General features: G+C 39.7%; 1 long non-coding RNA gene across 1 annotated transcript; it reads left to right on the top strand.

The window, feature by feature from the left end:
* Positions 1–252: 252 nt before the first annotated feature.
* On the top strand, positions 253–24,191 carry LOC138990432 (uncharacterized). The gene is made up of 4 exons (XR_011466534.1): positions 253–389; positions 23,306–23,346; positions 23,559–23,864; positions 24,045–24,191. It is a non-coding gene; the product is annotated as an uncharacterized lncRNA (long non-coding RNA).
* The last annotated feature ends 1,656 nt before the right edge of the window (positions 24,192–25,847 follow it).

Genomic DNA, 25,847 nt, shown 5'->3' with positions numbered 1-25,847 from the left:
CAAAAGCAGGTTTCTTGAGGGATAAAGTTAATGGCATATGATTATATTCTGTTTGTTGAAACGTGCACACTTCCCTGTGTATTCACAGACTCAAGTCCCAGTATATGATCTTTGCAGAAAAATGTAGGGGGCACTTCCCACCTCACAGGGTGATTATCCTGTCACTGGGGTTTTATCTCCAGCTATTTCCTGTCTAAGATCTTTGCCAGGGCTGTGGTGATCAAGACTAGAGCTGACTTGAAGAAGGCATAGTGAATAGATTAGATCACAGCGCCAGGGTTCAGGAAGGTCTCCATGGGCTAAACGAATGACCACAATCTAAGCCGACGTAATTCAGTGGCAAGAGAAGAACACAAGCCCTTTCTTGGACATGGTTCACAGCACGGAGGGTAAGAGTGCTCTCTCACTTACAGCATTTGAAATGCTGTTATTGAAGAGGGTTTCTAACCTTGAGGTTCACAGACCATTATATGCCTTCAGAGGGCTGCTTGTCAGCCTTTTTGTGTATGGCTGTAGTCTTTTTTTTTTCCAGGGATAGGGTCTATATAGTTCATTAAATTCTCAAAATAAAAACAAATAAACAGACTTAATACTTATAATTGCAAAAAACAAAAAGAAGTCACAGGCAGATTTTTTTTTTTTTCAATATGAGAAAAGACATTTCTCAGTTAAAGCTGTCCAAGATGGAATGTGCTAACATGGGAGGTTTCAAATTTCCAGACTGCTTGGCCAGAGTATCATAGAGGAGATTTAAGCAACAGATGAGTAGTCGAAATGTGCTTTTTGCATTTCTACAAAACAAACAATGTTGTACATGGAAAGAATGCTTGCTTACAACTAATGTGAATGCTGGTGGAATTAGGGAGTCTCGGGGTCAAGGCCGTCAACCACAGAGGCTGTGCAGGAATTGTAAGGGGGTGCCTCTTCTTGGCAGATCCCGGGTCACAGATTGTTAGATGAAAAGTCACCCTTGTGGTTTTGTTCTGCCTTTGGGTCTAGAGGGAGGACTCACTCTATGATGAGTTCCTTTATGATATCTGATAGACAAATAACCCACAAATTTTTGTAGGGAAGTAGGTTGAGAAAGAGGTAGAAGTGGATAGAGAAATAAAACCACTTTTGTACAGTGGTTAAGAGCAGGGCCTGTAAATGTCCCTCCTGCCTGCATATTTGCTGGCCAATGTGTGATGCTGGAGCAGTCAGGGAGCTTCTCTGAGCTTTGGTTTTTCACATGTGGAATGAAAATGTCAGTAGTACCTACATTATAGGTTATAGAATCAAACAAACACAAAAAGTCACGTGAAGAATGAAAAACCCTGATAATAAAAAATTGGCTATATGATTGTTGTCATTTCTAGCTACTGGTGGAAGATGCTTGAATTCTATTACAAACTCATTTATCCACTGTGTGATGTAAGGAAAATTCCTTACCTCTCTGATTTTATGTTTGCCAACCATAAAATGGTGATTACACTTACATTAGACAAATTAAATACTGCCCTTAAAAACTAAGAGATTCAAAGGATTCTGACCGATCTTTGTTTTGAGGTTTTTTATTTTGCTGCTCTGGGTCTTGGTTGAGGCATGCGGGATCTTCCCCCTCGTCATGGCATGTGTGAACTTTAGTCGTAGTATGTGGGATCTAGTTCCCTGACCAGGAATTGAACCTGGGCCCCCTGCTTTGGGAGCACAGAGTCTTAGCCACTGGACTGCCAGGGAAGTCCCTCTGAAAGATTTTTCTTAGGAAGCAGAGTTCAACAATAATTTTAAAAGTTTAGGTTTGTATTAGTGTTTTAATTCTTAATTTTGAAGCAATGGTCTAGATTAGGTTTTTAAATCATCAGCAAGGTATACTGATCTGCCTTATCACCAAGCTTTGTTAGAGCCTCACCTATGTTTTGAATCTGCTGTCTGTAGAACTCCACCCAAAACTTTTAATATGAAACACCTGAGAGAGATTTTTTTTGTGTATCTTTTTTGAGATTACTGTATCTTTTGAGGTTACTGCCTCAAGTAACCTAAGGGCTTCACAGTAATTCCTGATTTGGCCCCTAGCCAGCGCTAGGATTCCCAGAGCCAGAGAAGAACTCTGCCTTCCAAGCACTCAGATCCTTGGACGCCTCCTAATAGATGACAGACTCCTCTCCTGGGATGTTCTCACAACAGGGAGCAACCCAGCCAATTGGCTAGGGAGGTTGGTCATGCTTTGCAGTCTATTTATAAAGTTTTATTTTTGTCTTAAAATGAGGCCTTGCATATGTGTATTTAATGTGTAAGAATGCATAATCTTTAATTAGTAACTGATGGAGCTTCATATGAAAGGTAATGGGTTTTTGCTTTTAAATCTAGCTTCAAAAGCTGCAATCTAGCTTCAAATGATGCATGTGAGAAAGCATGCATCAGGACAGGCCATTGCTTTGGCCTCTACTACTTGAGGTTTGTGGTAACTGGCTAGACCAATTTGTGCATTTGCTAAGTCAGTCATTTTCTTTATAACGTAAATTAGTACCACACCTGAACATTTAAGAGGCGTAAAATAACTGCTTGTAAGTGCTTTTCATTATAGATAACCACGAACATGCTCATTATAAATTTTTTCTCAGCAGCTCATTTATTAGCCTAGCAAGAAATCCATTTACCAACGTTGAATTAGCAATTGAAGAAATGTAATGAGAGAAAGCAAGTATCAAGGCAATCATGTTTTTTAGGTTGAACAGTTTCTCAAAGAGTTGAAAATACTAAGAGTGACATCAATCATCAACTTAAAGACACGCAAATGATCTCGAGAGGTTTTTCTTGGCTCTTGATGTCAAAAGATGTTACCAGTACTAGTCAGCTGTTACCAGAGAAGCCAGTGATGAGTTTGAAGTGACTGAAGAATTACCCTCCATGACTTCTCTGTGTGGAACAAATGCTTTCAAGGATATGCTCATTATAATTCACTCTTAATTATTTATCACATCTTTTCTTGAGAGGAATCAGAGACTTTAAGTGTTGACAAGGCCAATCTTCAAATCTGAGTTCTTGGCATTCTTTGGAAAGAATGGTTTTTATTAGGTACTTATCTCCAGCCCAGACTTCAGCTTTCCACCCAGTCTTCCATCTGCCATGTCCTGCTTGGCTGCTTTTTTAATATATTACTCATGTGAAATATTTAAGAGCTAGTCTATGCTGATTTGCAGATGTCAGATTTTCTTCAGGCTGTTTATCTCCTTCTGAAGTGTCTGGGAAATCTGCTTTCTAGCTGTTCTGTTGAGTTAAAAGTAAAACAATCAGGAAGGAGACAGTCTCTCACATGACTTTCCTTCATGACTAGAAAACATTTCTGGGACAACCAGCAACAGTCACTCCAGTCTGGAGCCATACAAGGAAGCATGCAGAGTCCTGACGCCCATCTCCTCTCTCAACCCGCGAGCTCACTGAGACTTGGCTTCCTCTAGTATATATATAGAACATTCCTTCTGAGAAGGGCTCCGTAGCTTAAAATTTTGCTCTTTGAACCTTTCCTTTCCCAAAGTGAAAGACCTGTTTAGAGAACATTTATACAACGTCTTACATTCAAGAGCAAAGGAACAAAGGATCACAAATATTTTTCAGTGTTGAAGTACTTTGAATTTAGGACTGAAGTCCAATCTTCTGACCACTGTGAAGTCGGGGAGAATGAGCCCCTCCCCTTTTCCTGTGTCCTTGAAAGTCTAACCATACAGGTGGTCTAAGACATCACCACAGCTCTCAGGGGACTGTATCCCCAGGCCTCTGCCTGCCCTGGCTGGCCTGCCACACATGGGAAGGATCTTCCAGACCTTTTCTTTTAGGACCCAGCTCGCCACCACCTCCCCTATAAAACAGTCCTGTACACTGATCTCACCAACTTGTGGCTGCTGCTCCCCTCACTCTGCGTACTGTGTCCTCTTCTTGTAAAGTCATCTTGCTTCATGCAGGTTCTTGACCCTGACTGGGTGCCTTTCAGGATTATCACACCCAGCGTAGTGCCCTGATAGCTTTATACATTCGCAGCACAAATAAGTCTGTAGCACTGAGAGAATTCTAAACATTGGACTATTTTATCAGAGATAAACAGAATTAATGCAGATTTCAGAAATTACAAATTTGGAGAGGTCAGTGCTAGCCAATTACTCTGAAATAGATGGAAGAGAAAGATTATTTTAAATAAGATCAACCTAGAGTAATAATCTTAATCAATTATGTATATCAACAAATAACACATACCCAGTCAAAATTAATGCAAAATGTAAATAGGAAAGTTTTTTTTTTGTTTAAGCAGATGTTGTTTCTTACTTTTAAGTAGAGAAAATATCTCATACTAGGCTTTAAAAATGCTGCCTGATGGTAAGTCTTCATTTTAACTCAGCTATGTGGCAGGAACTGTCAAGGCTTTTGAGAACTGCTCCTTTTGAAATACTACCTCTGATCTGATATTAAAGAAGCATTTTAGACTGACACTGGTGAAATAAATATTTTTGTTTTCAGGACTTTCATAGGAATAAGAACAATATATACTTTAAATGGTAGAAGTAAGATAAACATAAGGTTATATTAATACACTAATTATGATCAAGGCTGATTAGAATTATTATACTACTTAAACCAATAAAACATTTAAATAGGAATGCAATTTTATTACATTTGGCCCTTGTACAACTTGCGGTTGGAAGCGCCAAGAGCCCCCAGGTTTTCCACTCTGCACAGTTGAAAACCCAAGTATAACTTGGTCCTTTATATAAGTGGTTCCTGCATAGCAATGGTTGGATATTTGCAGATACTACCAACCATGAATTATGCAGTATTTACTGTGGTATTACTGTAGCATTTACTGTTGAAAAATATCCACATATAAGTGAACACTTACAATTCAAATTCTTGTTCAAGGGTCAACTGTACTTTCAAATAGAGACAGGACCTGGATCTAGGTTAACATGCATTTTAGTAGAGGTTGTTTTTAAGGAATATAGAAGAATGGTCAGCAAATCCATAGTTAGACAATGTGGCACTGATTCATCTCACCACAGAAATGTTTCCATTGGCATATATTCAATCCAAACTTCAACACAATTTGTCCATTCAAGTAAACATAAGTTTTGAAATTGTGTCTACTCTTCTTGCTTCTTGAAAGATGTGGAAAACAAAAGTTTACAACTAGGTCACTTCTAAACTACACCAAATTTTCAGTAAAAGAAAAGATTGAATTAATGAGAAACTGAACATTTTAAAAGTTGAATGTGTATGGTGGGGGACAGGTACTCAAAAACATTATTTACCATTTCATTTACAAATGCAAGTCAATTTTAAATGATTTTTAATCCGTATATAGAGAGAGATGGGCGTGTTAGGATGCGGAATTTTAATTCCAAAAGAAAGTATTCAAAACTGCGAGTTCTGATCAGTGACTCAGCAAATCACAAGGTCTTTCCACGTTGTCAGCATCTGTGTCACAGGATTCTTTGTTTTGCAGTTCTCAGGAGTGATCTCTGAGACTTGTGACAGCCTTAAGAACCTGGTACATTGACCTGAGACAATGTGAAATAAAAATGAAATATTCTCCAACCATGTGATGCTTGGACTAAAAATAACACATGTGCATTTTCCAGTTCTGAATTCAGTAGATGGCACAACGTGGGTCGAGTTTGAGAAAATAGGTGAGGGGGAAGGAAAGGAAAGGAAAGTGAAGTATTCTCCCGGAGAAGGAAAAGTAACTGGCGGGTGGAGAGGGTAAAGATACAAAGAAGCTCTTATTTTGTCTCACAGTTTGGTTTTGAAACCCTTGCTCTCTCTTGAGTGTAGTTTATTTTAGAGAGTACAACCTCTCCCCACCTCAAATCTGGCTAGTCTGGTTTCCCACCTTCAATGTCATTTTACTAGAAAGAGGGGTTGATTTTAAGAGCCATGGTGGGCAGGAAGCTTGCTGACCTGGGTCCTGTTGGGAAAATTAAGGAATTTATGGTGAGTCCACCCTCCCTCTGAGCGCTTTAGTGCTTCCAGATATTTTTCTTTTCTTTCTTTTTTTTTAAAAGTTTCATTTCTTTTTCTTCATTGGGATGGTCCCAATTATTTTCAAACCTTCTGAAACTCTTTATCCTACTCATCTTCTCATTCTAGGTATATGACTTTATCTCTTAAGTCACAGATACAATAAAGCCCATTTATTTCCCTTTCCTATCCTTCCAGCATGAATAACTTCACCCACCACTCCCTCTGCTCTTTCTGTCTCCCTAAGGGAATCCTTTCTCTCCCTTTTATGACTTTGTTCAGTCGGTTATTGTTGGCTCTTTTAGAACCATAAAGGACTTTACAGAATCGCCCCTTGTTTCTGCCTCAAACTAGAGTCATCCCTTGGTATCTGTGGGGGATTGGTTCCAAGATCCTCCGAAGATGCACAAATCCACAGATGCTCAAGTCCCTTAACTAACATATAACCTAACACACATACTCCTGTGTGCTTTAAATCATCTCTTGAATACTTATAATACCTAATGCAATGTAAATGCTGTGTAAATAGTTGCTGTGTGCAGCAAATTCAGTTTTGCTTTCTGTAACTTTCTGGAATTCTTTCCCAGCATTTTCTATCCAAGCTTGATAGAATCCACACATGCTGCTGCTAAGTCGCTTCAGTCGTGTCCGACTCTGTGCGGCCCCATAGATGGAAGCCCACCAGGCTCCGCCGTCCCTGGGATTCTCCAGGCAAGAACACTGCAGTGGGTTGCCATTTCCATCTCCAATGCATGAAGTGAAAAGTGAAAGGGAAGTCACTCAGTCGTGTCCGACTCTTAGCGACCCCATGGACTGCAGCCCACCAGGCTCCTCTGTCCGTGGGATTTTCCAGGCAAGAATACTGGAGTGGGGTGCCACACATGAGGAACTCCCAAATATGGAGGGCCAACTGTTCTGCTTTATCTTCTTCTTTTGACACCAAAATGTGTATAAGATTTGGCTCTATTTTCTCTCTTTGACTTCCTGATCTCTCTTTGCAAATTGACTTCTATCACCACAACCCCTGAGAAAATATGCTGGTTAGGATTGCTAATAACTTTTTTACTGACAAGTCCAGAACCTGTTTCCAGGCCTTACCTTCCTTGACTTCTTTGTAGCAGTTACACTATTGATCATTTTTTCTTGATTTCTACAGTGTTACCTTTTCTTAGTTCTCTTCTTACCTGTTCTATGGCTCCTTCTCAATTTCTCTCATTCTTTCTGTTTATTCACCCAGGATTAATTTGGAATTGCTTATTCACTTTCATGTTCTTCCCCTGAGATAGTCGTTTCATGCATTCCCACCCTATCAATAATTACCACCGTGCCATCAACTGCCAATATCACATTATTTCTCCTACATTACTTCTTCTTTTGAGCTCCATTTAGGCATTAGTGACAGTAGCATTGACCTCTATATGACTACAGACAATTTATACAAGTTCCTGAACTTCTGTTTTTTTCCCAGCTATAAAATGTTGCTATAAGATTAAATAATACAACATTTATTGTCATGTTCTGGGATAACAAAGGTCAATGAATATTATTTTTTATTACTTATGCTTTGTTGAAAGAGTTGAAGGTGAGAAACAATTTATGTATTACCTACTTATGTAGCTATCTTTGTAAGCTTCTTGAGATAAGCATCTGTGTCTTATAATAATGTGCACACCCAGGCATCTCTGCTTGGCACAGATGTGTTGTGGAGGAAGTTGGAATAGAAGATGTCAAAGAGGGGAAACACCACATCTGCTTACAGATGAACTAATATTGTGGAATAAATAGAGAGTATGACTGCCTGTGACAAACATGATGATTAGCAAAAATGAGGAAACAGAACTAGTCTCAAACTAAGCAACTCAAAATGCTGAGTATTGTTCCATTTCAGATCAGTCGCTCAGTCATATCCAACTCTTTGCAACCTATGGACTACAGCATGCCAGGCTTCCTGTCCATCACCAGCTCTCAGAGCTTATTGATCCATTTAAATACCAGCATATTCCAAATAAGAAGACATTGCCTTGCATCTTGTGCTGGTGAATTAGTGTTTTCTTTAAATTTATGCATTTAGAAGTATTAATAGGTAACAAATTATGTATTTTTCATCATATAAATAGTGCAGACTGAACTATGTTGAAGATATGATTTTCTCAGTGTTTTGTTACACTGAACCTCAAGCATTATAAAAATTAATTTATTCATTGATTTAACAAATCTCTTTTGCATATTGCTCTGTGACAGGCTTCCCTGGTGGCTCAGATGGTAAAGTGTCTGCCTGCAATGCAGGAGACCTGGGTTCGATCCCTGGGTCGGGAAGATCCCCTGGAGAAGGAAATGGCAACCCACTCCAGTATTCTTGCCTGGAGAATCCCATGGTCGAAGAGGCCTGGTAGGTTATAGTCCATGGGGTCGCAAAGAGTCGGACACAACTGAGTGGTTTCACTTCACTGTGCCAGGCATGGATGTATGATGGTATAGAATATTACAATACACAGATGCTGCCTCAAGAAACTTAAAAATATAACTACATAATGAGACAGAACATGTGATAGACATGTGCAACAGGTAAGAATGGAGATCATTTCGCTCAAAACAGTAAGCAGAACAACCCATGACTAGAGCTTGCCTTCCTTGGCCAAATGGCAGTAACAACTCAGGAAGGCTGATGAGTTAGCTATCCCAGACATCTCTCTCTGGGTCAGTATCTCAAGAGAGCCTTGGGCTTCTGTGGAAACAATATAGAGACTCCTCAAAAAATTAAGAACAGTACTACCATATGGTCTGACTATTCCACTTCTGGATATTTATCCAAAGGATGTAAAAATGGTCATTTGAAAAAATACATACACCCCTATGTTCATCCCAGCATTCTTTATTATAACTCAGATATGGAAAAAACCTAAGTGCCCACCAATGGACGATAGAACAAAGAATTGTTGTGTAGTCACTGAGTCATGTCCAACTCTTTTGCGACCCCAGGGACTGTAGCCTGCCAGGCTCTTCTGTCCATGGGATTCCCCAGGCAAGAATACTGGAGAGAGTTTCCATTTCCTTCTTCAGGGGATCTTCCCCACCCAAGGATGGAACCCTCATCTCCTGCATTGACAGGTAGATTCTTCACCACTGAGCCACCAGGAAAGCCCAGGATAGAGAACAGTGGAATATGTATACAATGGAATAACACTGGCCATAAAAAGAGAGAAATCTTGCCATTTTCAACAACATGGATGAAGTTCAAAGTTTCATGATAAATGAAACAAGTAAGAGAAAGACAAATATCATATGATTTAACTTATATGTGGAATATAACAAACAAACAACAAAATAAATGAATAAACCAAACCAGATAAACATGTAGATAATGAGAACAGAGTAACGATTACTAGAGAAGAAGGGACAGGGAAGAGGGCAAAAGGAGTAAAGGGGGTCAACTGCTGGGTGTTGGATATAAACTAGTTTTTTGCATGGTGAGCACACTGCTTACAGAAGTAGAAATATAATGTTATACACATGAAACTTACATAATGGCATAAGCCAATCTTATCTCAACTTAAAAAAATCTGTGGCTCAACTCAAGACTAGAATCTGCCATATTTTCTTCCTCCTTACCAGCAACACTTCTCTTTTCTGTATCTTGTTCCCACAGGACTGACCTCTCTACCAAACCATTCCCACCCCACACCTAATTGCACTGTACTGAGTCTTGATCTAGGCATGTCCCAGGATCTCAGAAGCCTGGAGAGTTTTCAGACCTGGTTTGATCTCAGGTCTCAAGTCAGTCTTCGAATAGTTGAAGACATTGAATAGGATTAAAGTATTTGCTTGGGGAGTTGTCTTGATTAATGATAAAACCATTTGAAAGATAATCTGGATTTTAGGTATTAGAGGCTGAAATGGTTATTATTTCTTTCATTCTTAAAAGGTTTAAGAATAAAATGGTATCTTCAAATGTTTGATTAAATGAATCTTATTAATTAGGTGCAATAAATTCAAGAAAAAAAATGGGGAAAAATTAGTATTTTACTCTTCAGGTATTGAACCTTCTGGAATAGTTGAAACATTCTTATATAGAAATCTGACTTAAAAATGAGTCAGCACTCCTTGTATTCTGGTCAGGACTTACTGTTGAAGTGAACCTTGTCTTATGAGGGAAGAGCCAGTGTTTACTTCCTTCTCAAAGGAACTGACTACAGTGTTTCTATTTTGGTAAGACACATAAACAGGTTTCAATGAGAGCAAAAAAAGCAAAGCATAACATGGTTGGTGATTTAACAAAAATGGGGATGGCCGTGGTCAGGGGAAAAACAATTCAGATCTATTTATTAGTACCACTTCCACTGACTCTCAATGATCCTGCTTTTAAAGTTGTCTGAAGAAGGAAAATTAGGCTGTTTTTGAAAATTCACTCGATTTGAAGCTAATGGTAGAATCGCAGCAGAAGTGACTGATAGGGAGTACTGAGGTAATGATCCAGTATTTGCTCAGACTTTACCTTCCAGATAACATTCTCTGCCGAATTTGAAGTTTCTGTACTTCGGACTACACACAGTCATAGTCAATATTTTCAAGAATAAAGGATGAGATGGCTTTTCAATTACCTTTCTTTGAAGCCTGAATGCTTAGTCTGTGAACATGATGTTGTATTTGCTGTCTGAGCTTTTTTTTCCCCCCTCATCTTAGGAAATTAATCTACCAAGGCAGCCACATCTTACTTCTCACTGTCAAAACAGGTAAAGCTCGGCTGTGAGACTGTGAGATATAGGGATACGGGCCGAGGCAACATCAGCAGCGTAGGCTTCCCCTGTTCTCAAGAGTGTGAATATAACTAATACAACAATCTAAGTGCACTGCACTGGAAGAGATTTATTGGAAACTTACAGTTCGATGGCTCATTCATTGAACCAATATGAATTGGCCATTTACTATGTTGACACGGCCTCTGACCTCACAAAGCTTGTAGTCTAATGGTAGAGACCATCAAGTAAACAGACATAACCAGGAAACACTTTGGAAAAGCGAAACACATGTAATTTTAATTCCCATTATATCATGTATAGCTCCCCACCATGCATGTACCCAGATAGACCATACGATCCAAACTTGGGCTAAGGACATAGTGTTATAAGGAGGAACAAAAGCTGGGGGCTAAATAGTGTCAGACAAAAGCACAAATAAGTGCGAGTCCCAGTAAGAGCATTCGAGGAACCGAAACAAGTTCAGCATGACTGAAGCGAGAAAGGAAGTGGTAAAAGATGAGGATGGAGAAGTTGGCAGAAGCTAGATTATGTAAGGCCAGATAAGCACTGTTACCATGCATTCGGTGTATTTGACGAATTGAAAGGAGAGCACTATGATTGGAACCATCTAAGTGCTATAGTTAAAATTAGTTGATAGTTAAAACTAGCTAGTTAATAGTTAAAATTATAGTATAAATTAGAATTATCAGTATAAGCAGTGACCACTTTGAACATTAGAATTCAGTAAATTGATCCAGCTTGGGGAACTATGAAATAGCCAAGGATGTTCTTATGATCTGATTTGGATTAGTGTCTTGGGTGAGTAAAAAAAATGAAATGGAATTTAGGTGTTTGTTCAAGTTGTCTTCATACTGAATTGGATATAAAGAAGTGATGGACTCCACACAGCAGCCCCTGGGTGGACATTCACAAATATTCGAGGGCTTATTTGCAATAAGAGTAGGCTTAGTCTCTAGTTCCAAAAAGAGCAGGAGAAAGTCTGTGAAGCAGCTCTGAGTATTCTCCTCTCTCCCTAACTAGGGGCACCTCTCTGGAGGCAGAGGAATGAGCATTCATTTAAGAGGCTCTGAGTGTAACCCCTGAAAGAGCTGTAGGCCCCATAATGGGGTTGAAGGCAGAGTAAGACAGGCCTATGCAGCACTATGCAAGGTAGTTATTATTTAACCATGTGGGTCAGAGGCATCCAGAGAGCTAGTCTGTAGTATGTACCTAAGAAAGAGTGCTATGGGTCAAAAAAAAAAAAAAAAAAAAGTCAGGATCCAAAAGTCAAGAAGAAATCTAAGAGTCCAGGAACAAGATGAAGAGGAGTTTAAAGTACAGTAGTGAAGGCGTCTTGTTCAGTCACTAAGCCATGTCTGACTCTTTGTGACCCCATGGGCTGCTACACAACAGGCTTCCCTGTCCTTCACCATCACCTGGAGTTTGCTCAAACTCATTAGATGGTTGGGCGGCATCACCAACTCAATGGACATGAGTCTGAGCAAATTCCTGGAGATGGTGAAGGACAGGGAAGCCTGGCATGCTGGATCTAGCCCATGGGGTCACAAAGAGTTGGACACGACTTGGTGACTGAACAACAACAATGGCATGTCCACTGAGTCGGTGGTGCCATCCAACCTTCTCATCCTCTGCTGCCCTCTTCTCCTCCTGCCCTCAATCTTTCCCAGCATCAGGATCTTTTCTAATGAGTCGGCTTTTCGCATCAGTGGCCAGAGTATTGGAGCTGGGGTCCAGGCCTGGACTTTTTGCAATGAGCAGAATAACAATGCTTGGCTTCTCCTTTATCGGGCATTGATTGTATCTGCAGAAATCAGTCAGTCTCATTTAAGACACAGGGTCATGGTAGACATGTACAAAAGTGAGAACACTGCTAATAGGATGGTCTTCACTGATCACCTGCAAGAGCAATCATCAAGAAAATTCGTAGTAAACCAGAGAAGTGCCTGTGATCACACATCTGGAACTGCTGATGCTGGGAACTGACAGAGAAACCAAGGAAAGCTACAGCTGAGAGCCCCAGGGGGAGATGGCCCCTGGAAGGGCCAGGCTGGGAGGCCACATGGCTTGGTGGTCTCTCTCCAGCTTTCTCTGAAATTCCAGTGGAAGTCACTTTTGATAGAGAAGAGAGGGGTAGAGATGGAAATAAATTGGAACAAAGAGACCGCCAGCTTGGACCAGCTTGGACCAGGCAGAGGAATGAGCATTCATTTAAGAGGCTCTGAGTGTAACCCCTGAAAGAGCTGTAAGCCCATAATGGGGTTGAAGGCAGAGTAAGACAGGCCTATGCAGCACTATGCAAGGTGGTTATTATTTAACCCATGTGGGTCAGAGGCATCCAGAGAGCTAGTCTGTAGTATGTACCTAAGAAAGAGTGCATAAATCAGGAAAATTAGGTACACGGTGATAGTGTATCCTGGGCTTCCGGCAGAGGGTAAGAGAAAAGATGTTTACCTAGGCCTTTGCTTACACCCGAGCAGAAAATACATTTACATAAAAGTCATTCCTTCTATTTAGGACCAAAAACAATTTGAAGGAATTTCTGGCAGAGTAGGCTTTTTTTCTTTTTAATGCCTACCATATGAGTTATACTTAGTGATTTGACTTTAGATACAGGAAACCTGTTTTTCTTAAATGAAGACAACTTATGAGTTTGTTAAAATAGGGAACTAAATATCCCTGAGTCTTAAGTTTTAAAATGAATAGAAACACAAATATATTAAGTAATCCTGCATGTGTCCTTTTGCTGGTTTTATTTCCATAGCGTACATTGTTTATCTTTTTGGAAAAAGAATTAAAATACATAATGCTTAAGTAGTATTATAGTGATGTTATTAATTGCAAGAATTAAATGAACTTCAGTTGGCTAAGATCTTTGATAAAATTTTAGTAAGTACAACCCTTAAGACAAATTATATTGAAAGTAAACAGGTATGAGGAAGAGAAAAATATCTCTAGTTAGGTAAAAGTAGTAAATGAAAACAAAGCTTAGATCTGAGTTTCTAGGTAGGACAGAAATAAATCATGTTAGATTCTATATTTCTTGTGATCTAATATAATTATACTTTTGTATTCAAAGGGACATTTCATTTTCTCCAATACTCTGAGAAAAATTTGTCACAGAAATTATTACATAGGAGACATTTAATAATATGGTAGTGCACTCAATTCATAGTTTGAGGAGATGCAGAAACAGTCTTCAGATGGTTATTTCTTATAATAAACCTTTCTAAAATAGAAAGGAAAATGTTAAGGTGTGCTGGGAAAGCATGTCTGTGTTGTGCTCAGTTGATGGGTTGTGTCCGACTCTTTTCGACCCCACGGTCTGTAGTCCACCAGGCTCCTCTCTGTCTGAGGAATTTTCCAGGCAAGAATACCGTGGTGGGTTACCATTCCCTACTTCAGGGGATCCTCCCAACCCAGGGAGGAACCCGTGTCTCTTGTGTCTCCTGCGTTGGCAGGAGGATTCTTTGCTACTACTGCCACCTGGGGAGCACCATATCTGTGTTGCTGCTGCTGTTGCTGCTAAGTCGCTTCAGTCGTGTCCAACTCTGTGGGACCCCATAGAGGAAGTTAAAAATGCATTTTTTAAAATGTGATCTGATTGCTGCAGTGATAAGCTGTTGAGAAGCTATGGTAAAGAGTTACCCCCTCAGGATTCAGATGAGCTTGTGAGAAAAAGAGCAGAGAAGAGGGTTCAAAACCAAACCTACTCCAAAATTGCAAGATTCTGAGTTATAAATGGATAGGAGTTCCTCGTATGGCCACTGCATGGCTAAGAAGCAAGGTCAAAATTTTTTAGGCTAATTACAGAGCTTTTGCAAACTCCCACCCAGATGGAGGTTCCTACTTACATTTTCATAGAAATGGATTATGAAAAAAAAAAAGCTTTGGGAAAAATTAATAGTAGTGGTTTTTGTACAGTAAATTGGCTCCTGATGTTATTTGAAAAGAATATAAAGTACTCATTGGCTATCGGAATAAAACCTACTTGAACTATCATTTTCCAGCCATCCTATTGACACAGCTGTCTTAACCTTCATGTGGCAAAGTGTGTGCTCACTAATATTCACTGCTCATCACCATTTTGCTTAGAGGAGTACCTCACAAAGAAAAGAAACTCATGTTGGTAAAAAACTGTGGTAAAGACTTTTTTGGACTTCCCTGCTGTCTCAGAAGTAAAGAATCTGTCTGCCAATGCAGAAGACACAAGAGATGAGAGTTCAATCCCTGGATCAGGAAGATCCCCTGGAGAATGAAATGGTAATCCACTCCAGTATTCTTGCCTGAGAAATCTCATGGACAGAAGAGCCTGGCAGACTGCAGTCCACAGGGTCCTAAAGAGTCAGACACAACTTAGCGACTAAACAATAAAGACTTTTGTATTTAAAATTAATTGAGATATTACTAAGTATAGATTCACATGCAGTTGTAAGAGGTAATATAGAGAGATCCTGTTTACACATTTCCCAGTTTCTCTTTGTGATAACATTTTGCACACTCTAGTGTATCATCACAACCAGGATCAGGATAAAATCCACTGATTTTATTGAGATGTCCCCAGTTTTACTTGTACTCACTTGTGTGTGTGCATGTGTGTTTAGTTGTATACGATTTTATCACATGTAGGTTTTCCTGTATCTGTCACCAGTCATGATACTGGACAAGTACCTTTCCCATTGCCCTTTAATAACCATATCCCCTCTTCTCCCCTGCATACCTTTCACCCTATACCTCACCCCTGGCAACCACTAATCCATTCTGTATTTCCAAAATCTTGTCATTTAAAAAATATTATGTAAATGGAATCATATATGATGTAACCTTTAGGATTGATGTTTTTCACTCAACATGATTCTCTGAAGGTCCCTCTAAGTTGTTGCAAATATCAGTGAAAGTAAAAGTGTTAGTTACTCAGTCGTGTCTAACTCTTTGCAACCCCCTGGACTGTAGCTGGCCAGACTCCTCTGTCCATGGAATTCTCCAGGCAAGAATACTGGAGCGGGTTGCCATTCCTTTCTCCAAGGGATCTTCCCAACCCAGGATCGAACCTGGGTCTCCTGCATAGCAGGCACTCTTTCCTGTTTGAGCCACCAGGGAAGCCCCTTGCAGATATCAATAGTTAATTTATTTTTATTGTTTAGTGGTGTCCCATGGTAGGGAACAGTTTGTGTTGAAAGACATCTGTTTTAACTTTTTGGCTCTTACAAATAAAGCCGCAATGACAATTTATGTACAGCATTTGGTGTGGGCATATGTTTTAATTTCTCTAGGATAAATGCCCAAGAATGTATTTGCTGGGTTGAATAGTATTGTTTGTTTAGTTACATAAGAAACTGCCAGCTGTTTTCCAGGGAAGCTATACCTTTTCACTCCCTGCCAGCAATGTATGTGTGATCTACTCCCGCACATCCTCACTAGCATTTGGTTGTTACTAATTTTATTTTAGCGGTTCTGATAGGTGTAGTGCTGTTTCATGATCATTTTAACCTGCATTTATCTGGTAGCTAATGATGTTCAATATCCTTTAATGTGCCTGTATACATGGGGTAGCGAAGAGTCGGACACGACTGAGCGACTGAACTGAACTGATACATCCATATAGCCTCATCAGTGAAACATCTGTTCACATCTTCTGTCCTGCTTTGTATTTTAAAGTGTACAGCTTTCTAACTTGTTGTTTTTAAATTGGAAAATACATTGATACCATATATGAGTTATTGGTCATTGATTCATTTCAAACAGATGGCAACATATGTCCTACAGACATAATCCTTTTATTTGTACTCAAGAGTCCCCTGAGTACACAGCAAAAGAGAAATAGCTTCCAGAACATTCTCAAAAAAATTTTTTTTTAATTTTATCAATTATTGGTGATCCTTAGGGATTCTAACTGGGTTTCCCTGGTGACTTAGATGGTGAAGAATATGCCTACAATGCAGGAGACCAAGATTTGATCCCTGGGTCAGGAAGATCCACTGGGGAAAGAAATGGCTATCCATTCCAGTATTCTTGTCTGAAGCATTCAATGTTCAGAGGAGCCTGGAGGGCTACAGTCCATGGGGTCACCAACAGTCAGACACATACATAGCGATTTTAATTATTTCAGTTAAATGTTTACTAAATTAGATCAGTAATGGAAAATAAATTTACTTTTTGACAAAAATACATTTTGGTTGTAGAATATACTACACTGCCCATTGACATCTAGGTTTAGCTAGAAAAAGCTTCCAAAAAGAGGCAGCAGGATCTAGAAGATGTTGAACCTGTGTTTGGGGGCCAGACTCAGCAGGCTTGCAAGACAAGTGCCGATTGCCAACCTGCGGTGTGTGGTTTACTATCAGTGAATGGCAGAGGAGAACTGCCGGTGGCAAGAGGCACTGGAATCTCATCTTGAGCAACCTCAGCACAGCCCAGCATAACACCAGTGGCTGGGTGCTCAGTAGAAGTCTCTCTGCTGTTAGAGGATGAGGGGTGAGGAGTGATGACCAGGGTAGAGAAGATAGTGACATCTCCCCTGAGCCCTGGGGCCATACCTGTCTAGGGCCCAACATAGAGGAGATGTTTCCAAGCCAGTGAAGACAGAGATGGATTAAATGGACTCACAAGAGGTGTTAGGAAGGAACAGGACATGGCTTTAAATAATTGTCTGGGAAAAGAAGTCTGAATGAGAGGAAAGCCCACACTTATATTGAGAAATATTACATCTTTCTTTCTTCCTTCTTCCAGTAACATATCATTGAAAGTTTCTTTTAGAAATCATAAATGCTGGTGTGGGACTTGTTGATAGTGGGTAGTGAGGAAATGAATGATCCATTTATTTATTTATTTTGGAGACTATATTTATCAGACTACCCACCCTCCTCTTCAAATACTCTCTAAGGACCAACACCATCCCAAATTTAAGGGAGAAAGAAATTCTAGACCAATAGAGTGAGTGACCAGCTGATTTGGGGGATGGACAAAAAGTCCCCCTATATTTCTCTATCTCCCTCCTCAGCTACCACACTCTTTTACTTGTAGTTTTCATAACCAAATGTCTTAAACAACTTAGTTCCATTTCTTTATTTCCTCTCACTCTTTGGCAGACATTTGTTCCCATCTTGCCTCCAATATAGTTCTCTCTGACTTAATGCCCTCCATGTCACTAAACCAATGAGCATTTTTTCAGTCTTCACCTTACTAGACCACTCAGCAGCAACTTTCCCCCTTCTGACTCTTAATGCCCCTCTTATCTTTCTATCTCTTGTTTTTAGACTTCTCCTCTTCTATTGAGACTTTAAAAGTTAGAGCCGCCCAAAGCTTATTCCTCAACCCTTTCTCTTAATCTACATCCACAGATATGGGATGGTACCCAGACCTCTTTTGAAACTAGCAAATCCTCTCCATTGAATCAAACTTGCCATGTTAATCAAACTTACTGTTTTTCACTTTTGCCTCTCAGCTCACCAATTCACTCCACAGTGTTATCTCAAGAAAGTAATATTGTCATGTCTCTGCTCTCAGATACAGACTGCTGCTGCTAAGTCACTTCAGTCGTGTCCGACTCTGTGCGACCCCATAGAGGGCAGCCCACCAGGCTCCGCCGTCCCTGGGATTCTCCAGGCAAGAACACTGAAGTGGGTTGCCATTTCCTTCTCCAATGCATGAAAGTGAAAAGTCAAAGTGAAGTCGCTCAGTCGTGTCAGACTCTTTGAGACTCCATGGACTGCAGCCTACAAGGCTCCTCCGTCCATGGGATTTTCCAGGCAAGAGTACTGGAGTGGGGTGCCATTACCTTCTCCAGGCTGGTTCCTGCTTATTTCTTTGACTGTCTCCAGTTCCAGGCTCCTTCAACACAGCCTCCTTTCAGCTGTTTCTGTCTCAAAGTCTTTGCTAAAACATTTCTCTCTGCTACAATCCTCTCCATTCTGCCCCCAACTTCATCTCATTGTTGCTGTCATGTATTAGTCCAAATGTTACTTCCCCAGGAAAGCTTTCTGACAAGACCAAAATAAGTCTGCATTTCATATGCTTCAGAGCCACCTGAACTCTTAAAGGCTATTCACTATTTTAATGTATTTAGGTAATTAGTTGATTGAGTTGTGTCTCTCTTATTGGACTTTAAGTTCTAGAAGAACATATGCCTTGGCTCTTAGCCCTCTCTGTATCTCCAGAGCCTAGTACAGAGTATGAATGAAGAAACCAACTCATCCTGGTCATTCAGGAACGTGAAAATTTTCCCCATGGCTCCCAGGTCCACAGACTGAGGCTTCCTTGCACAGCCAAGGGCATGAGGATCCTGGGATTAATACACTGGCCTGGTAAGTCAGCATGAATTTTGACTATCTCATGCTCAATTGTGCCAAGTTCAGCTTCTAATGATCTTCTTTTCTGATTATTTAAATAATTCCCAGAGGCCCTGCTCAGCTAGGAAGTTGTCTCAGATTTTATTTTTCAAATGTTTTAAAATGACATTTGTAGAGCATTTTATTATTTGTAAAATATATATATTTCCATTATGGCATTTGAATGCTCAGCCATCCTAAGAAGTGGCATATTATGCATTCTTAATGTCAGATGTCGAAAACTGAGGTTTAGAGGTTTTAAGGGACTAGCCCAAGGGACTGAGCAGGGACTTCATCCCAGATTTTGCAATGCCGAGTTCTGTCTTTTCCCAACACTAGTAATTGCTCTTGGCTTCTCTTCACTTGGTCAAGTCTGAATTTGAACGTTTGTGGTTAACAAAACCACAAGAATGATGTAGCTTTCATCACAGTTACATATATGGCATATACAAAATATATCACAACAGACACACACACACACATTCCTAATTCAGGAGAATACTTCCAGCTGTATCAGTCTTTCTTATACTTGAGAGAGATATTTGATTTACAAAGACTTTAGATGTTCATTTCAGAAGCCTATTAGCTACTACTGAAAAATGAAAAATATGGAAAAAAAAAAAGAATTGCAGTGCAGAAAATTAATCTCTTTGATTTTGGTTTACTAAGATTTCTTTTTTAACGTGACATCTTTATTTTTTAATATAAATTTATTTATTTTAGTTGGAGGTTAATTACTTTACAATATTGTATTGGTTTTGCCATACAGCAACATGAATCCACCACGGGCGTACACGTGTTCCCCATCCTGAACCCCCTCCCACCTCCCTCCCCATACCATCCCTCTGGGTCATCCCAGTGCACCAGCCCCGAGCATCCTGTATCCTGCATCGAACCTGGACTGGCGATTCATTTCATATATGATATTATACATGTTTCAATGCCATTCTCCCAAATCATCCCACCCTCTCCCTCTCCCACAGAGTCTAAAAGACTGTTCTATACATCTGTGTCTCTTTTGCTGTCTCGCTTACAGGGTTATCATTACCATCTTTCTAAATTCCATATATATACGTTAGTATACTGTATTGGTGTTTTTCTTTCTGGCTTACTTCACTCTGTATAATAGGTTCCAGTTTCATCCACCTCATTAGAACTGATTCAAATGTATTCTTTTTAATGGCTGAGCAATACTCCATTGTGTATATGTACTACTGCTTTCTTATCCATTCATCTGCTGATGGACATCTAGGCTGCTTCCATGTCCTGGCTATTATAAACAGTGCTGCAATGAACATTGGGGTACACGTGTCTCTTTCCCTTCTGGTTTCCTCAGTGTGTATGCCCAGCAGTGGGATTGCTGGATCATAAGGCAGTTCTATTTCCAGTTTTTTAAGGAATCTCCACACTGTTCTCCATAGTGGCTGTACTAGTTTGCATTCCCACCAACAGTGTAAGAGAGTTCCCTTTTCTCCACACCCTCTCCAGCATTTATTGTTTGTAGACTTTGGATCGCAGCCATTCTGACTGGTGTGAAATGGTGCCTCATAGTGGTTTTGATTTGCATTTCTCTGATAATGAGTGATGTTGAGCATCTTTTCATGTGTTTGTTAGCCATCTGTATGTCTTCTTTGGAGAAATGTCTGTTTAGTTCTTTGGCCCATTTTTTACTGTGTCATTTATTTTTCTGGAATTGAGCTGCAGGAGTTGCTTGTGTATTTTTGAGATTAGTTCTTTGTCAGTTGCTTCATTTGCTATTATTTTCTCCCATTCTGAAGGCTGTCTTTTCACCTTGCTAATAGTTTCCTTTGTTGTGCAGAAGCGGTTTACTAAGATTTTTATCAAGAGTGATTTCCCCTTAAAGCTAGCTTTCTGGTGACAGTTATTATCTAAATCTTGGCTATACAAATATTTCTTTAAAAGTCACATGTAAACTTAGGTCATGGTTCTAAAACCAATACGTTAATATGATTAACACATTCTCTGTGGGGTTTCAGAAAGAAAAAAAAAGGATGTTAAAAGGAGCATGCTCAATATACTTGCAAAGTACAGACATTTGTCCAGACAACATCCATCATATTAATAAGATTCACCCCTGATTTAAAATCGTTTCCTTCCTTTTTCATGGCAAAGCACACATGGAAAGCTGGCAGGAGGTGATGGACCTGAGGGCTCCAGGAGTACCAGTCCACAGCAAATCTCTCTGAAAGCAGAGGGGATTCATTAAAAAAAGAAAAAAGAAAAAGGCAGAAGAAAAGAACAAACAAAAATCCTCCCAGGTCACTGGAAAAGAACATGACACTATTTTAAATATAATTACCCTAACATAGAACCATTTGATTTTAGAAAAGTTAAACTGGGGGAAAGTACATCTTAGGATAGAGGAAGCCTGGTAGCTAATTCTGTGTGGCCAATTCTTTTGTAGTTTACAAACATTACACCAAATCTTGGATGAAGGCATATCAAAGAGATTTTGCTTACCAGATATCTCAGATGAGGGAACATCAGGCCCTGTGAGCTTCAACACTGCTTGCCAAACATTCTGTGCTATTGTGCAACTCAACATATTTTAAAAGATGGAATTTTAAATGATGTGTACTTACTGACAACAAGATATTTCTTCCTTAAAAAAATCCTTGAGCATTTTAGAATCTCATTTAGATTCTTTCTGAATGAATAGAGAAGAATCAAGCAAAAACCTTTGTATTTTTTGTATGGTTTTTTTTCAGGCTTTGAAACATTGACTTCCATGCTCTAAAAGAAACAGTAACGCATTTCTGAAATGCATAATGTGATTTCAGATAGATGACTTAAAAATAGATTCACAAAATAAAGATTAATTCATTTACACAGAAATGGTATTTATGACTCTCTAGCATTTATAACCACAGGAAAATCTGCTATAACAAAATATATGGATTTGATTTGGTAAGCTGAAAAAAATGATTTCCTGTTTATATCCCGATGACAGTGGAATGCATTACCGAGAGGTGACCTGTTAATTCCACATTGAGGATGACTCTCCAGATATTGGTGAAGCGCACAGTGCAAACAGTTTCACTGGCATTGCCTCAAATAAAAGTTTAAGTGCTTTTAAACTACTAATATTCTGCTGAAAGTTCTTCTCTAATCTAAGCATAAGATTAAGTTTTGTATTACTAAGAAAAATCAGTAGTCTAAAATTTAGAAAGTTTTTCTGAATAGCAGTAGTTGGGAAAAAACTATAAAGAAGTAAGTGGGATGGTTTTAATTCAGAATCATATTAGAAAAGCCATTTGTCTCTGTTTTCTGTAAATTCCTTCTAGTCCAAAAACATCTTGTCCTATAGTCAATGGTTTAGAAAAATCATGCTTTTATTTATTTTTTATTTTTTAGAAATCATGCTTTTAAATGAGATCTCTAAAAATATAGTCTGTTGTCTGTATGGGAAAGTCTATAAAGAGAATTTTCATTATAATGAGTCATTGTTTTTAAAAGTCCCTATATATTCTTTGTGGTATCTGTATACCAAATGCGGAGAAGGCAATGGCACCCCACTCCAGTACCCTTGCCTGGAAAATCCCATGGACGGAGGAGCCTGGTGGTCTGTAGTCCATGGGGTCGCTAAGAGTCGGACACGACTGAGCGACTTCACTTTCACTTTTCACTTTCATGCATTGGAGAAGGAAATGGCAACCCACTCCAGTGTTCTTGCCTGGAGAATCCCAGGGACGGGGGAGACTGGTGGGCTGCCGTCTCTGGGGTCGCACAGAGTCGGACACGACTGAAGCGACTTAGCAGGAGCAGCAGCAGTATACCAAATGCTGAAAATAACTAAATTCCTTTGTTACTGATAAATTACCAAAAAGTTGAACATGTTTAAACAAACGTTTTATTGTTTTTGTAATTTTCCTCCTAGTTGAAAAATGGTCAAACCTTAAGCAAATATCTTCAACTGGGTCAAATATAGTTTGACTTTGTTATTGTTTTTGTTCTTGTTGTTGTCATTTAACATCTCTTGTCACGATTGGCTCCATTGGAGATGCCCAGAAATGGATTCTTAATGAGTGAGATCACATGGTTGGATTGAAAAGTTTGTGTCCCATCTCCAGAGATGACAATGTGTGGCTTTATATGTGATACCAAACAGCAAGAATAGAATTGATTCTGTTTGATGGTAACCTGAAGTCTTCCCTGGCAAAACATATTCAGAAGTATGAAGTAATATTTTAAAAGTTTTAATTCTTTTTGTTTCAGAATAAGCCTGTGGAATTTAAGCCTGAAGCTTCTATGAAGAGGTAAGCTGCCTTCAAAGATCTTAGCCCTTTTTGTATCTTTTACGTTTTTCCAGCAGAGAACTCATACTTGCTACAAATTCATATTTGTTAGTTTGACACAATGTGTCCTGAATTCAACTAAGGAAACTGTCCTTTAATGTTAATACTCTTTCCCTTTTTAGCGTATTCACCATCCACCTTCTCAGTCTCAACAAGGTCGATTTATTTTCTAGGGAAATTTTCTCTTAGATGGCCACTGCTGATGGATTAATCCACTCACATGATCTGTGCTGGACTTCCCTGGTGGCTCAGGTGGTAAAGAATCTGCCTACAGTGGGCGGAGTGGGGGGAGGACCCGGGTTTGATCCCTGGGTTGGGAAGATCTCTTGGAGAAGGGAGTGGCAATTCATTCCAGTATTCTTGCCTGGAGACTTCCACGGACAGAGGAGCCTGACGGGTTACACTCCATGGGAACACAAAGAGTTGGGCCTGACTGAACGACTAACACACTTGATCTATGCTAATGGATATTCTCGCAGGTAGGTAATTAGAAAGGTCTTTGACTTCCCTCAAATACCAGGTGCAGACCTTGCCTCTTGGACTGAGAAACCTTTCAGTGAGTCAGAGGAACAGGTTAATTGTGCTTAATCTTATGTAAATCAATTACTGGGAAATATTTGCTACTTATTCCATAATCATTCTCCCTGTTTCTCCATCAGCCTCCATATTCCACTCATGCAGCAAAGATCATCGAAGAGAGAAAACTCTACGACAGTGTTTACCTTCCACTCAACTTGAGAATATTCGTCTTTGTGCAGCGAATGTGTCCACTTATAGGCAAACAAGCTAATATTCTGAAAAAAAAAAAAAAAAAAAGGAGTTGTATTAATGAACCACTGTTCACACAATAAACTCTGTCTTTTCCTTACAGATAGGATGTGATTGACTTATTGACATTGCACTGGACACTAGAACTTATTTGATTTCATTAGTGATGGTGGATTTTCACACAGCCATCCACCTTGCATGCCTCATTGCTGGTGACCTTATAGGCAATTTGAGGCACACTTGGCAGAGGGTTAGGAATCTAAGTGCGAACTGGAAGCTTTAGTCTTGTGCAAGTGTGTTCTTGTTTTTGAGATGATGTAAACAGAGTCGGTGGAGAAGGCAATGGCGCCCCACTCCAGTACTCTTGCCTGGAAAATCCCATGGAGGGAGGAGCCTGGTAGGCTGCAGTCCATGGGGTCGCTGAGAGTCGGACACAACTGAGCGACTTCACTTTCACTTTTCACTTTCCTGCATTGGAGAAGGAAATGGCAACCCACTCCAGTGTTCTTGCCTGGAGAATCCCAGGGATGGGGAGCCTGGTGGGCTGCCGTCTCTGGGGACGCACAGAGTCGGACACGACTGAAGTGACTTAGCAGCAAACTGATAACACAGCAGCGACATCATTGTTGCTTTTAGGAAAACCTCATTTAACCACTTACAAATGAATCAGAACAAACCACACCTAACCAAATTGTGGGAACAGATGCTGCCTCTCATTGAAAGCACCCAGATAACCCTTCTATCTTCTCCATTTTTAATTTCTTTCCACATTCTTTTACTTCCATTTTGAGAAGTGGCAATGTTTAGAGAAGTCTTCTAAGTTTCTTTTTTGCCATTGCCCTAATGCTCCCTACATATCTGCTGCTGACTTGAAATAAAAGCAAACGGTTTGTAGAATGACTTACCTTGGCTCACTTATTTAACCACTAGACAAAATACTGTCTGAACTGTTCCCACTTGAATTTTGCCATGTATTCATTAGCTTGATTACACACCATTTTTCAGAATAGTTGTTTACTGAAAACAAGAGTATCGCTGAAGACCCGAGGTACTTCAAATACAGTGAGTGAACGCTGAGATTGATGCCCAGCAATTCCTTCTGACTCTGCAGCCAGTGGTCATGCTGCCTATTGAAGTTAAGAGAAATTTTTGTTGCTAGTATCCCACATCATGAACACAATAAAATCTTCCAGTACATGCCTCGTCAGTGCTTACTCAATGGAATGGAGGTATAATTGAAAAGGGGGGCATCAGCATCATGGTTCACGTAAATTATAGACTGTATCGTTTTTTTGGCTTGGAAGCCCAACCACCATTTTCTAAACTGACACAAAACATACTTTCCCACAGAAACAAACAGCCTAATGTACAAGCAAATGCTTTTAACAGGAAACTGAACGCACTACACAGAGGCAAGGGAAGGTCAAATTAAACCCAATACATGAATAGACAATTTATACTGTGTATAGGGGAAATTTCACTTCAGAGATTGGGAGTGAGGAAATGCATTTTATAGGTCAGCAGAGTTGATCAGGATATAGTAATTCCAGATACACTTTGTGGAGAAAATGATAGGAATGCTTTTTGAAGAGGTGACTGAGCTGTAATTCAGAAGAACTGGACAACAAAAATAGGAAGGATCACTTTCCAAAGCTGCCATATCCAAAGATCCAGGTTCAAACTTGAAAAAAAAA

The sequence above is a fragment of the Bos mutus genome, chromosome 2 (assembly GCF_027580195.1).
Source record: "Bos mutus isolate GX-2022 chromosome 2, NWIPB_WYAK_1.1, whole genome shotgun sequence".
Classification (NCBI taxonomy): domain Eukaryota; kingdom Metazoa; phylum Chordata; class Mammalia; order Artiodactyla; family Bovidae; genus Bos; species Bos mutus.
The sequence above is the reverse complement of the archived record's forward strand: the minus strand, read 5'-3'. Positions and strand labels throughout refer to the sequence as shown.